The sequence below is a fragment of the Pyrgilauda ruficollis genome, unplaced genomic scaffold, assembly GCF_017590135.1.
Source record: "Pyrgilauda ruficollis isolate IOZ18807 unplaced genomic scaffold, ASM1759013v1 scaffold119, whole genome shotgun sequence".
NCBI lineage: Eukaryota > Metazoa > Chordata > Aves > Passeriformes > Passeridae > Pyrgilauda > Pyrgilauda ruficollis.
In genome coordinates, this window is record NW_024510210.1 from 979,187 (window position 1) to 992,309 (window position 13,123).

A 13,123-nucleotide genomic window follows, 5' to 3' on the forward strand; every position below is an offset into this window, starting at 1 on the left:
TTGCTAGGATTTTTCTCCTCTTCTGGCTGAGAAGCCTCAGAAAAGAAATGCAAACAATAACTATCTGATGGCTGTGGAATGTGGTCTGGACATTGTTCACCAACAGGTGCATCTTGGATTGGTCCATGTGAGTTGTTTCTACTTAATGACCAACCATGGCCCAGCTGTATCAGACTCTCTGAGAGTCGCAGGTTTTTGTTATTTATTCCATTCCATTCTTTTCCAGCTCCTGGTTCCCAGAACATTTGTTCTTTAATTCAGGATTTTGGATATGCATCGATGTCACCATGATGTTTTTATGAAAAGTCCTTTGCTAGGATTTTTCTCCTCTTCTGGCTGAGAAGCCTCAGAAAAGAAACGCAAACAATAACTATCTGATGGCTGTGGAATGTGGTCTGGACATTGTTCACCAACAGGTGCATCTTGGATTGGTCCATGTGAGTTGTTTCTACTTAATGACCAACCATGGCCCAGCTGTATCAGACTCTCTGAGAGTCGCAGGTTTTTGTTATTCATTCCATTCCGTTCTTTTCCAGCTCTCTGATGGATCCTTTCTATTCTTTTTAGTATAGTTTTAATGTAGCATTTTAGTATAATATAATATCATAATATAATAAATCAGCCTTCTGAAACATGGAGTCAAGATTCTCATCTCTTCCCTCGTCCTGGGACCCTCAAACACAACCACACATCAAGATCTATTTGAGTCTCCTGTGCAATAAAAAGGAGGGCAATTTTAACAGAAAATGCATTTTTTTCATCCTGCAATGCTCAACAGTTGGTGTACCAGCCAAAAGTAACTGGTAACCAGGAATTAAAAGAAACAGCAGCTGCTGGCCTTCTCCCACTTTTCACTGCAGCTCCATTTTTCCATTTTCCAGTATATGAGAATTATAGATACAGGCTCAGTTACTTACATCTGTGATAAGCAACTTTCCTTTTGTAGCTAAGTCTCCTCCCAGACAGAAATTTTACCTTCCAATGCAAACAAGACCAAAACCAAGGTGAACAATGTCAACAAATGCAGAAATAGTGCAGGTATTGCAGTATTGATATTATTGATATCAGCCAAAGCATCCCTTGGATGGAGTCCAGCCTTAAACTGATTAATTAGGAAAGGACAAATGAAGGAAGAGAGAGGGAACAAAATCGTGCTTAGCTTAAGTATTTGAACTGAATATCTCAAAATGCTTTGTAAGGACAGATCAATACTAATGCTTTTCAGCTAATATTTGGCATATGGATTAAACAAATCAGCAACAATCAGAAGCAAGGTGGTCACTTAACTCCCAGTTTATTCCCCTGGGGAATGTTTTGTGAAATGCAAAGTCTTAATAGCACAGTGGCAGCTGCTCAAGGTAAATAGAAATAAAAAATAATAAATCTCGTACATCACCTGATTTTTGGAGAGCACAGTGGTTACATTTCAATGCTTTTAATATGGGTAAAGAGTTACAGTGTTACAGTGCTTACAGAATATGCTCAAAATACAGAAATATGCCATCTCAGGCAGGCAGCAGTGAGATGAATCCTTGCAGATTTTTTTCAGAAACATACTTAAAATAAAAATAAAATAAAAATGTTTTACCTCATCCAGGCTATACTGTCAGTACTTCACACACTTCACATCAAGAGCAGGAGGTGAAAGGAGAGAACTGCAGGTGACTCCAAGGGTTCACAGTGGGTCCCTCTGCCTTGCTGGGAGATGGAGCTGAGTCCAAAGAGTAGGAAGAGATGAATGACCTGTCAAACTAGCTTTAAAGTCTAGGAGAAGGAAGTCCAGGAGTAATCCATGTGTTTGCTCTTGATCAGCCAAGTGAGACCAGCTTCCCCTGCCACAGGGGTCTGGTCCAGGGTCTGTTTGCTCTCCTCCAGGCTTGGTCTCCATGGCTAAATCACTCATTTTCAGGACCACAATCAAATGCAATCAAGAGCAGGCTCACAGCCTGCAGCTACTGGGAGATCAAGCCAGAAAGGAGGAGAGAACAGTGAAGAAGTACCATGCTCATAAAGTTATTTATGTTGTGCCAAAACTGTAGAAATGTGGATTTAAAACTCTTCAAGTTTGGGGTATTTCCAGGCTGAAATCTTGGGAGTGGGTTTGGGTTTGTCAAAGACTTCCATATACACAGTTCCCACTTTTAAACACGGGAATGGAGACACAGAACAAGAGAGACAGAGGGGGAACAGCAAAAAAGTCAAGATCAGAACTTTGTCTTCTGCTCCTGATGCTCCCAGAGCAATGTGAGAGTGTGGGAAGCACAAGCAAAGGCAGCACAAGGAGCAAACCATTCCAGAGAGATGGGGAAAGCCAGGCCAAACAGGATAAATGAACAAAGATGGGATATTTCCTTATTTCCAATTAAAACACAGCCAGTAGCAGGATCCCCTGCACTGACGCTTATCCTGCTGGTGGGATACTGCCCTGGGAAAGGCAGGAGCCCTGTTCTGTCCCAGCTCTGCCATCAGATGGCAGAACAGCACCAGCTCTGCCACCGAGGTGGGTGGATTGACTTCCCATGGTCTGGTGTATGAACAGTCAGCTGTAAAATGCAGCATGAATCCTTTCCCTTGGCACCCACCGCAAGGCAAAACTCATTCAGCCACAGTGAGGTGTTTAAAGCCATATCAAGAGGTTTGGTTCACCATCCTTTCAAGACTCAGTAATTAAATAATTACTCAGTAATGAATTAATTAATTTCATTCTGCTTTTCGTGGTTGCAGAAGAAGCTCAAGGAAAACTGAGGCGTCTGCAAAGTTCTCTGCCCATGACGAGGAGCCTCCTGATGCACGTCAGCAACACGCAGCCAGCACAGATCTTGCTGCAGGGTTTTGGTTTTGTGATCATTCTCAATGCTGAGGGTACAAGGGGCAGGAATTTGCAAACCCTTTCTGCCCCACAGCAAACCCGAGCAGGATCACTGACACAAAGTCATCCGGGTTTAAGCTGTGGACAGCTTAGAATTCTCCAGCTGGATTCATATTCCTGTTTTTTTTACTTTCATAACCAGACTCCTGCTCCCAAGCAGCTTCTACCACTGCAACCACCTGCAACAGCTGCTGCCACAGGAGACTCAGGTATTACCAGCAACGAAACTCTGGTTTTTTCCTTTAGGGAACAGACTTTGTGCAACAGTGAATACCACAGCAGGAGGAGCGAGGGGAAGTAGAAAACTTGGGTCTTGAAACCAAGGGGATTCCCTGTCTCTGCAACTGTTGGTGTAGCTATAAATAATGAGGAGGAAATGAGAACTCTGCCTTGAAAATATTCAGTACTTTGAAGGTGCAAACACGACTGAAAAAATAATTGGGAAGGAAAGAGGCAAAAAGAGTGAAAGCAAAAATGCTAAATAGTGGAGCTACAAAAAAAGCCTAAAACACCCTTAGTTAGTTTGTAAGAAATACGATCATGCAAGCTGTGAAGCAGAGTCATGGATGCACAGCCAGCCCACCACACGCCTGCTTTGGGAGGGACAAATTTCAGCTGTCTCAGCAACATTTGGCAAAGCTGACAGAGCTGAAGGGTGCAGGTTCCTCCTGCCAGGCCTGCCGTGACAGGGCAGAGCCAGCTCCCAGCAGCACACTGCAACAAAACAATCACAGAAGAGTCTTAAAAGAAAATGGATTTAAAGGAGTTCCAAGGCTGGTGGGAAACTGCAGTGGGTGGAAAAGTGAACTGTGCCCCTGGTTGTGTCTCTTGAGCAATTCAGCCAAGAGCTGGAGGCCTGTGAGGAACGTCACAGAGAACCACAGAAACCACACCGCGCTCAGAGACAGGAAGGCTTTTGCCTTTCATCAGCAGATGTGAGGCATTCACACCAGCAGGAGCTGAAACCATTGAATTCCTTGCAAAAATGCTGCAATGGAGTCCTCCTAAGGCAGGCAGAGAGTTCTAATGCCAGCCCTGTTCCTTGAGGACACGCATTTCTGCCAGAGTGGCACAAGGAGATTGGTCACCACGTTTACTCCTGGCTCAAAGACACGTGAATTCAAGCAAGGCAGACACGGTGTTAAGGTAAACTGGACAAGCTTTGCTCTCGTTTTGATGTAAACAGGAGGCAGAATTACACCACTACAAACTCTGTGCAGTTCAAGACTTCGTGGCCGTGGGGGTGGTGAGCAGCCCTGTGCTGATCGTGCAAGAGCTTCAGCCAGTTCTGACAAAACCAAAAAGCCAAAAAAACAGCCACACAACAAAGTAGACAGCAAATACTAATTCCCTGCAGAAAAAAAACAAACAGCTGAAACACACTGAACAGCAGTGTTTCTTTCACAACTTTGTGCACAATGCAACCCTTTTTATGTAGAAAAGTGCCATGTCAGCTCTCAGAACTGCAGGTCACAACTACTGCAGAATGCTGTCGTTTTGTGCCACTCTGTGCTGCTTTATATTGAATTAGCACACACCACTTTCTGCACTGTTCCTTGCCCTCATGTAATATGTATGGGGTTCCATCACTAATTCATGGTTTAGGAACTCTCTACTTTCTCTAGAGCAAGGGTCAGGGGTAAACTGTAGTTTTTGATATCTTTTCATGCCAAAAAAACCCAAACCAAACCAAAAGCCTCAGCACAGACAGCTTGAGTTGGTACATTTGTGTCTGGGCAGGTGGATGAGTGGAAATGGGATAGGATAGAAAAAAAAAAGCACAGCAAACTTCAGTGAAGGCACATCCTCACCTCCAGAGTAACCTACCACCAAAAAAAAAAAAACAAAAAAACAACCAACCCAAAATTCACAAACAAAATACCACATTCCAATATTTCTACCTGCAATGTTAGAGGTGCTCTGTGTGCTTAGTAGAGTTTTTGGCAATTGAACTGCTCCCAGGCAGCAGGAGAGCCAAACAAAACACTCCTGCAGCTTCAGAGCTCTGTGAGCCTGCAGGGAGGATGCTGGGCTTAGGACTGCGAGGAGTTAATAATTCACCCCAATACTGTCGTTGTTAGAGGCAGGAAAGGAGGGGTCACTCCCCAGGTGTGCTCAGTGTGAGTCACTCCTCAAACAGCAGAGTCACTCACACGCTGCAGGGCCCCAGAGCCTCTCCACGGGCCAGGAATCACCACTGAGCACAGGAAGGTTCTGGTCACAGCCTGATTTTCTGGGCTTCCACAGCTTTTGTCACTCGTGTGATTATATTACTACTATTAAACTTTTAAAATTTAAAAAACAAGTGATTGGTGTTTTTCACATGAGCTGTGTCCAGGCAAGGTTCTCCTGCCCAGATTGAGTTAAACATAAAATTGACACACACAGAGCAACTGTCTGGACTTAATAAAGGTAGAAAAACCTCAACTAAAGAATTTGGGTGCGCTTTAGCTTAAAACTTCTTGAACTTGAAATTGTTTATACTCATTCATTCCTCACTCTGAAATCCCTGCTACAAGATTCTATTATTAAAGTGATACAATTAAATAAACAAAACTAGGATTTTGTATCAATTAGTGGTGCATGAGTGCCCACTGCGAAGGATAGAATAGCAGAAAGGCTGAAATAATTAAAAACAAGAGAAACAAAACAAAACAAAAAAATCAGTTCAGAACCCCTGAGATACCACTCTTCTGTTGCATATCTTACAGATATTTTTGACCATCTGGACACTCAAAAACTTCAGTATGTACAACTCCAGCTGAGGAGCTACAGAGGAGTTATGAGAAGTCCAGCTGAGGTTTAATGATCTTGACCTCTTGGGCAAGCAAATGGGACCAGAGGAAGCTCCATTTTGGCATAATTTGGTTGCTGTTGGCACCCAAACATCCCAGCAAGCTCTGCAGACTTCACTCGTGCAAAGTTCTCTCCTATAGAGAGCTTATGAGCAAAAAGTGCTGCTTTTAGAATTAAAGCCTAAATTAAATCATCTGCTGCTGTGCAGCTTTAATTGGCCAAGCTCAAATGGCACTGAGCTGGGTGGTTTGCCTGTTTAGACACTTTTTTTTCCTTTCAGGAAACTTCCCTTTAATCAGAACACTCCTCATACCCAACAAAATGTGGAATGTAATAGTTCACAAGAAAGATAGAACGGCTTGGACTGAGAGGGACCTCAGGGATGATCCCACGTCTGGGAATGGTTGGCATCTGACTCCATGATTCAGAATGCTGAACAATTGCTTTATTACAACTATATTATATTGCATAATATATATTATAATATAATATATATAATATAATCTATAATATAGTATTAATAGAATTACATTATACTGTATTATAGCTATACTAAAGAGATGCTATCCTATACAAAAGATACATAAGAAAGAAAATCCCGTGACTGTCTCCAGACAATCAGGCACAGCTTTTGTGATTGGCTAAGGGATCAAAACTATCCTCAGCAGGATCCAACTGACAAATCACTTCAGGTAAACAACCTTCCTAACACATTCCACATGTGTAAAACAACAGGAGCAGAGACTAGAGAGAAGAATTGTTTTCTCTTCTCTCAGGCTGGGATTCCTAGGAAATGTCCTTGGGAAGTCGTGCCTGCAGCTGTCTTGGAAGAGAGCTGTGGCTCCACCACTCCACGGGCAGGACCACCTCCCACTGCAGCAGCTGGCCCAAAGGCCCATCCAGCCTGGCCTCGAATCAGTGACAGGAGTTCCTTTTGCCATTCAAATTCCCCTTGCACAACGTCTCTTCCCACAGGAGATCCCCTTCACTCCTTCCCTTCGCGCTCCTGGGTTTGGAGTAACGGCAGCAGATCAGGCCTGGCCTGTTTCTTCCAAATTCCACCCAACCAGGTTCAGAGCTCACCATGGAAACCCTGAGAGACTCCAGAAGAGCTGGGGCTCTGGGAGATGCCGCAGGAATGTGAGCACCTTGGAGCTGCCTCCAGGAACTCCCACCGTCCCTCTCATCCGGAGCCCAGCAGAGGCACAGGAGCGGCAAACAGGTGTGGGACAGGGATCAGAGCTCTGGCAGGGCACCCAGGAGAGCCAGACCGGGGGGGACAGCAGCCCCTGCTCGTGTCTGAGGACACAATTCCATTTTCAGGAGCAGCCACCACCACCAGAGCTCTGCCCACCGCTGCTTGCCCAGAGGTGTGCCCATTGTCCAGCCCCACCGTGGGGACACCTCCTCTTTTGGCTCGTCCTCGCTGTGCAAATGAGTTGTCACTCCAAAAAACACACCGCAGCAACAGCATCTGCAATACTGCTACGAACAGGCACCAGCACATTCCCTCGACCGCTGCTTAGCTCTGCATTCCAGCTGGCTTTAAAAATTAACTCCAGAGCACAGCTCCTGCAGAGCTGCAGGGAAAGGGAAACTAAAGGGCTTTTTATATCCCCTCAGATGTGTGTAGTTACAAGGTCCCAGGCTGCTTTCATTACCTGGCAGGAGGAAAGTGCCTGTCATGCAATGCAGCTGAACCTGCTCCTGTACTTTCACCTCTCCATTTCTTGCTACCTACTCAAGCATGTGCAAAAAGCACTTTCAAGCTCTGACACTGTCTGTGAGCAAGATCATTTTCCCATTGTCAAGCTTTCAACCCCAACAGGAAAGAAACTACAGCCCACACCTCTTACTGCAGCCACAAAAATAGCTCATATGGCATAGTTTTTCATTTTTCACACTCTTTGCTAATTCTTTCTATTCACAACTCAATTGCCCTGGAGCAGAACTTACTGACAACAGATGCTCTCTGTTAGTAACTAAACAAGCCCAGGACTGCAAGGCTCCAAAGTGCATCCAGTCCACCTGTAAGGGTGAAATGGAGATGAAAAACCTTCCAGCTCCTTGGAGCAGTGCAAATCCTCTTGTCCGCCTTGCACTGCAACATTTAAGCTTTTGCTACAGAGATGGACATTGGAAAGCCACTCATACATTTGTGTATATATATATGTGTGTGTGTACACATATATGGGTGTAGAACTTACACCCTAAAAAGAGAAAATCGTGTAATTTCGAGGGGATGGGTTTTATTTGGAAGCTGGCACTAGCATTTTAATCTGCTATTTAATAATGAGTTAGAAAATATTTAATTGTAATCCAGTTCGGCCTGGCTAAATGTTCCGATATAGTCTGCAAAGTGTTAAACTTCAATGAACGTGAAAAGTATTGCCCGTATAGATGATTTACTCAAGTACTTTTAAAGCACAACACCGGTAGCAGGCAGCACTTACAAAGAGTCCCCTGAGGCGAGACTCTGCTTAAGAAGTTAATTACCAGGTGAGACTGACCTGGGCTCTGGTTCCCAGTTCCCAACAAACAACTAATCTTCAGTCTTTCCTCTCCAAAGAAAAAGAAGTGAAAGAACAGCAGGGTCAGAAAAGCTGCTCTGATAATGTTACAGTCTGAGTGCATATCAAGGGTAATTGCATGTCACTTCTTCAGAATATTGAATACTGCTTTTCTAGTAAGCTTAATAAGACACACAGCTCAAAATGTTAGGGCAGTTAAATCCAAGCAGAGCCTACCAGCCCACATCACGTGTATTCAAATTATTTTAGCCCAAAGACATCCCAGACAGTGGCCAGGAGTCTGTTGTTCAAAACCTGCAACACAATCAAATTTCACTTACAGCCTTTGTACCTTTTATCTTCCCTCAGATAGTTCATTTTGGCAGAAGAGAATTCAACAGCTTGAGACGTCACCCTGCAGCAATTTTACAGTTAACTAAAACCAATTCCTGCAGGAGCAAAAATCAGTGTTTGCAATAATTTAGTAAAGCGTTTACTTCCCAAACACAATCTCGAAGGCAGTTACAATTTCCACCCTAAAGAACAGGACAGCAGTAAAAAGATTTTAAGAGCAGTGATTTACCATCTACCTTCCTTTTTAACTTTCATTTTCCATTCTTCTTTCAGCCAGGTGCAAATACTCCCAACAAGTTCTGCAAGTTTCATTTAAACCAGTTGTATAAAATCCAGACACTTCTTTACCACTTTCCCATTCCTTTTAAGCAAAGCATTTCCTGCTATCATAAGGTAGCAGGGTGGAAGGCTTCAGACAAGTCTCAAGCAGTAATTTCTGCAATAAGGCTGAAATGTTTCCTCCCATCTTCCACCATCTCCTACCTGCATTCTGTGTCCATCTCCACCTCTGCCTGACTTCCTAAGGGATCCTGTGAAACTGCTGCTGCTGAAGGGAACCAGCAACAGTTTCTAGAAGGGTGACTAAGAAGATGCAGCAACCATCAGCTCTCAAAAGCCCAGAATGGATCAGGAGACACCCTCAGTTTCAGGTGGTGGCAGCCCTTTCTTTCAGCATCACTTGAGGCACAGCTGAACTCCTCCTCGTTCTGCCCTAAAGCCCCAGGCAGTTACTGTGCAACACCTGTGTCTTTTGGCAGCACCACATGCTAACAATTACCTGTTCTAAACTCTCCCACCTGGGTTTCTAAAAATAACAAGGCGATCTCAACACAGGAGCCAGCCCATGTGGCATAGGTGGGAAGAGGAATTAAAAGAAAGATGACCTGTACAAAGATTTCGTGCTTTAAAGATTATAATCATCCCTCAGGATGCAAGTCATCATCTTCATTTGTCATGTTTTAATAGATTTATGACAGCAAATGCAAAAACCATTTCAGTGTGCTGACAACAACCTCTCAGGATTATGAAGGGTGTTACTGGGAGTGTGCAGGTGACACTGGCTTTCCACTTGGGATGTATTTTCTGGATTTGAAGTGCCTGAGGAGATGGCTCTTTCAGGCAAGTCATCTTACCATGCCACCACACTCCCAGGTTAACCCCAAAAGCGCCTGCCATAAAAGGGTTCATTGCTAAACCTGCATGCCAAGCACCTGGAAAGCTCCCACAAGTGAAAGGAGCATCTTTTTCCAAGTTGTTTTTTCCATGACAGCAACACTGATCACTGCTGGCTCCCAGGATAATAACATTTCAAAAAGACAGGAAACAAAACCCCCAAGTTTCCACCAGAATGGCTAAAGTGACAAGACTGCATGGGTTTAAAACAAAGAAAAAAAGAAGTGTCAAGAAGAGCTAGCAGATGTTTTTGCACTCAGTTAAAAAAATTAATTTCTAATTAGAAGCAAGGTTATTTGATAAGTGTTAGGACAACCTTTAAAGAGAAAAGCAACAACTGCTTCCATATTCTGTGCCTCTGAGTTTTCAGAGCATTTTTCTTTTTACCAAGCCATAGTAAAAATATTTCAGCTCATTCAGACATAACTTGTATTTTCTACCAACAGATTGACTCCTGTCAGTACTTTCCCTGCAGTCATGGCAGAGACTGATAAAACAGGGAGATCACTTAACACTTGCAAACACGGAACTGTTCTCTGTCTCTCTAACCAGAGGACTGCTATAAAAAAGCCTTCACATGATACTGTTGCAGTAGAAGTCCCTACAGTACCTTCAGCCACCTCATGTCCCATGGAATTTCCAGTCACATTTCCTGCTCTTTGAACTCCTGTCCAGGTGCTGAGCACCCACACTGGCTCCGAAATGCAGAAACCACGTGGAATGCAGGAACCAGCAAAGCAGCAGCTGCTCTGTCCAGAAGGTGACTTACTGGGCTAAGTGCAGCACATTCCTATTAAAAATGGATAGACATGGTTTTCAATTAGAGTCACCAAGAGTGGGAGTTACCTTGCCTGCTTTTCTTTCCAAATCAAATATTTATCACAGGAAAACCACAGGTATCACTGACAAGGAGAGATTAGCTGTGACTTCAAACCACATCCCTGGATTGAAAAGTGGCGAGGCGTGCTCTGCTCGCTAAGTAACCTTAAAAGTGCATGTGTTAGCCCAGGCAAATTAGAAGCCTTTCATTTTTTTTCCAAGAAGTAGAATTTAACAGTATTAAAACTCCAAAGTGGCATTTTCCCTACAGTGCCTGGCATTAATGAAGTTTTTACAGTCAAGAGCATCCAATCTTTTTGTCTCAAGTCAGCTGAGTGGGTGGCAAGAGCAGAGGCACCAACGGCAGGGTCTGGGGTGGGGAAGGAAAACAAAGGAGCCAAGAGTTTTGAAGAGTTGGTTCATTCCATAAAATGCTCCGGTACCAGGACTTACTGAAGCATATTTAAATCCAGAGCTCAGGTCTTCCTTTTTAAAAAGCTTCTTCAGCAAGAGGACATGGAACCCAAGACCTGAACACAGAAGCTGCCTACTGGATTGTCACTGTTGCAAAGTGACAGAGAGGAAAAAGGTGATTATTGTGGGTCCTGAAGTTCTTTGGCCTGAAGTTCCCTTGAATCCTTCCCCTAGTTACTAGGCACAAGATTCTGAACCTATGTGCTGTGTGTATCGTGCAACAAATAGCAGGTTTCTGATCCAAACTGGGAGAGCCTTTATGAGACAGGAAAGGTAAGATGGGTTTGAAAGACAGAGGCAAAAAAACCCCCAACCAGTCTCTCTCCAAGTAAGGTGATTCCATACAGCTGGAGAATACATGAGAACAAATATTAGCCATATTCACCCTCCTCCTCCCTTAATTTAACCATTTCCTTTTGTTTCCACAGGTCTCTCCCACCCCACAATGTGACTACTTTTGCAAAGTCTCTGCTTATTTTAAGCATTTGCCTTATGATTCTGAATCATACTGAGAAAGCTGTATACTAGAGGAAGTCAAGTCTCCTGGCTTTAGATTCTTGAATTCCACCCAAGTAGGTGCCTAAAACAGCAAGCATAACTATTTGTGTCCTGGACATCCAGTTCTGGGATAATTTCATCAGGAATGAAGGAAAGGATGAGCAGCTGAGTTTCATAAAGATAAAAATAATTCAATTTATTGTGCCATCTTGAATGTGGATTAAGGCTGACATACAAAAGTTAACAGTATCTAAGTACTGAATCATTTTCACCGAGGTGGCAAATCAGATGTTTGCTGATGAACACAAGAATAGCACAGCTCCTTTCAGCAGCTGGTGGACTGGGCTGCTGTTTCTACACAAAGGACACAGCAGGAACTCCTACCATAAGGGGCAAGGGCAATTTAAGATTTAATGCTCATTCTGCATGCCAGAACATTGCAACTAAGTGGTAGTTTTCATTTTTTAACTTCTAAGGATCTATGGCAAGTTTCCTTTTTTTCCATATGCCCATTAAGAAGTAAAAGAGGCCTTGCTTCTCCACGTCAGGCCACAAATTTTCCAAAATTGAGAGTGGCTACAGAATCCCAATCCTCAAAGGTCTAACAGTTCAATTAGAATGATATTAAAGGCTTATAGTAACAATCCCAACACTTGAGGTTAATGCCTGTAACTGAATCAAGAATTAAAAAGTCCCATTCACCCTACCTAGGGCCCATGGCTCCAAGCATTCCAGCATTAATGTGCTGGAACTTGTGCTTTCACCAATTAGTCACGGTTCCTCCTGCTCCCCAAAGTAAGAATAAAAGCTGCTCAGAGCTGTCATTGTTCCATATTCCAGAAGAGACAGTTGCATAATTACTAATTACCTATCAGTGAGTCACAATAGCTGTGGAGCAGGGAAAGCCAAAGCTCCTGCACTGAAGAGAAGCACTGGGATAACACGAAGGAGAAAAGCATTTATAAATATCTTGGAAGTGAAGCAGGGTTAAATTTAGTTTGGGATGGCAGAGCAGCAGCTTGGTTACACAACCTTTAACTGGAAGTGCTCTGCAGGCAGAAAGGAGGCCAGAGCTGCCTGAGGGGCTGAGCAATGCTCCACAAGAGAGGAAGGAAACCTGGAACTGAAAGTGCTAAGTGAGACCTGTCAACCTGTGCTTCTACATTTGTGATGGTAGGGCACATTGTGAAAATCAGAGCTGACAACTGCCAGCAGCTCCACTGCTGCTGGAGATTTACGCAAACACACAGCCAGCGTCTCCAGGGCAGACAAAAACTGCTCGTGCTTCAGCACAGAGACTGACAAACAAAAATACACTTCAGTACATTTCTCCAGAGCAGGGATTCTTTGGTGGCTTTTCTTCATTTCTGTTTTCAACTCTGCTCAACAGGCTGGGAAATATGTACAATTGTGGGAAGTTTTACTTCCCAGCTCGGTGCTGGGTGCTTCTCAATCCAAGTTACCTTTGCAAACCTGTTCTGTGCTTCTCAACAACACAGGATTTAACACTGTACTATGAAGAAAGGGCAAAATGTTCAACAGCACAAGGCATAGGGGACAGCATCTCAAAACCTTTTTGCTCTTTGCTTCCAAGTTTGAATTTGAGACCAACAAAAACCATCTCGGTTTG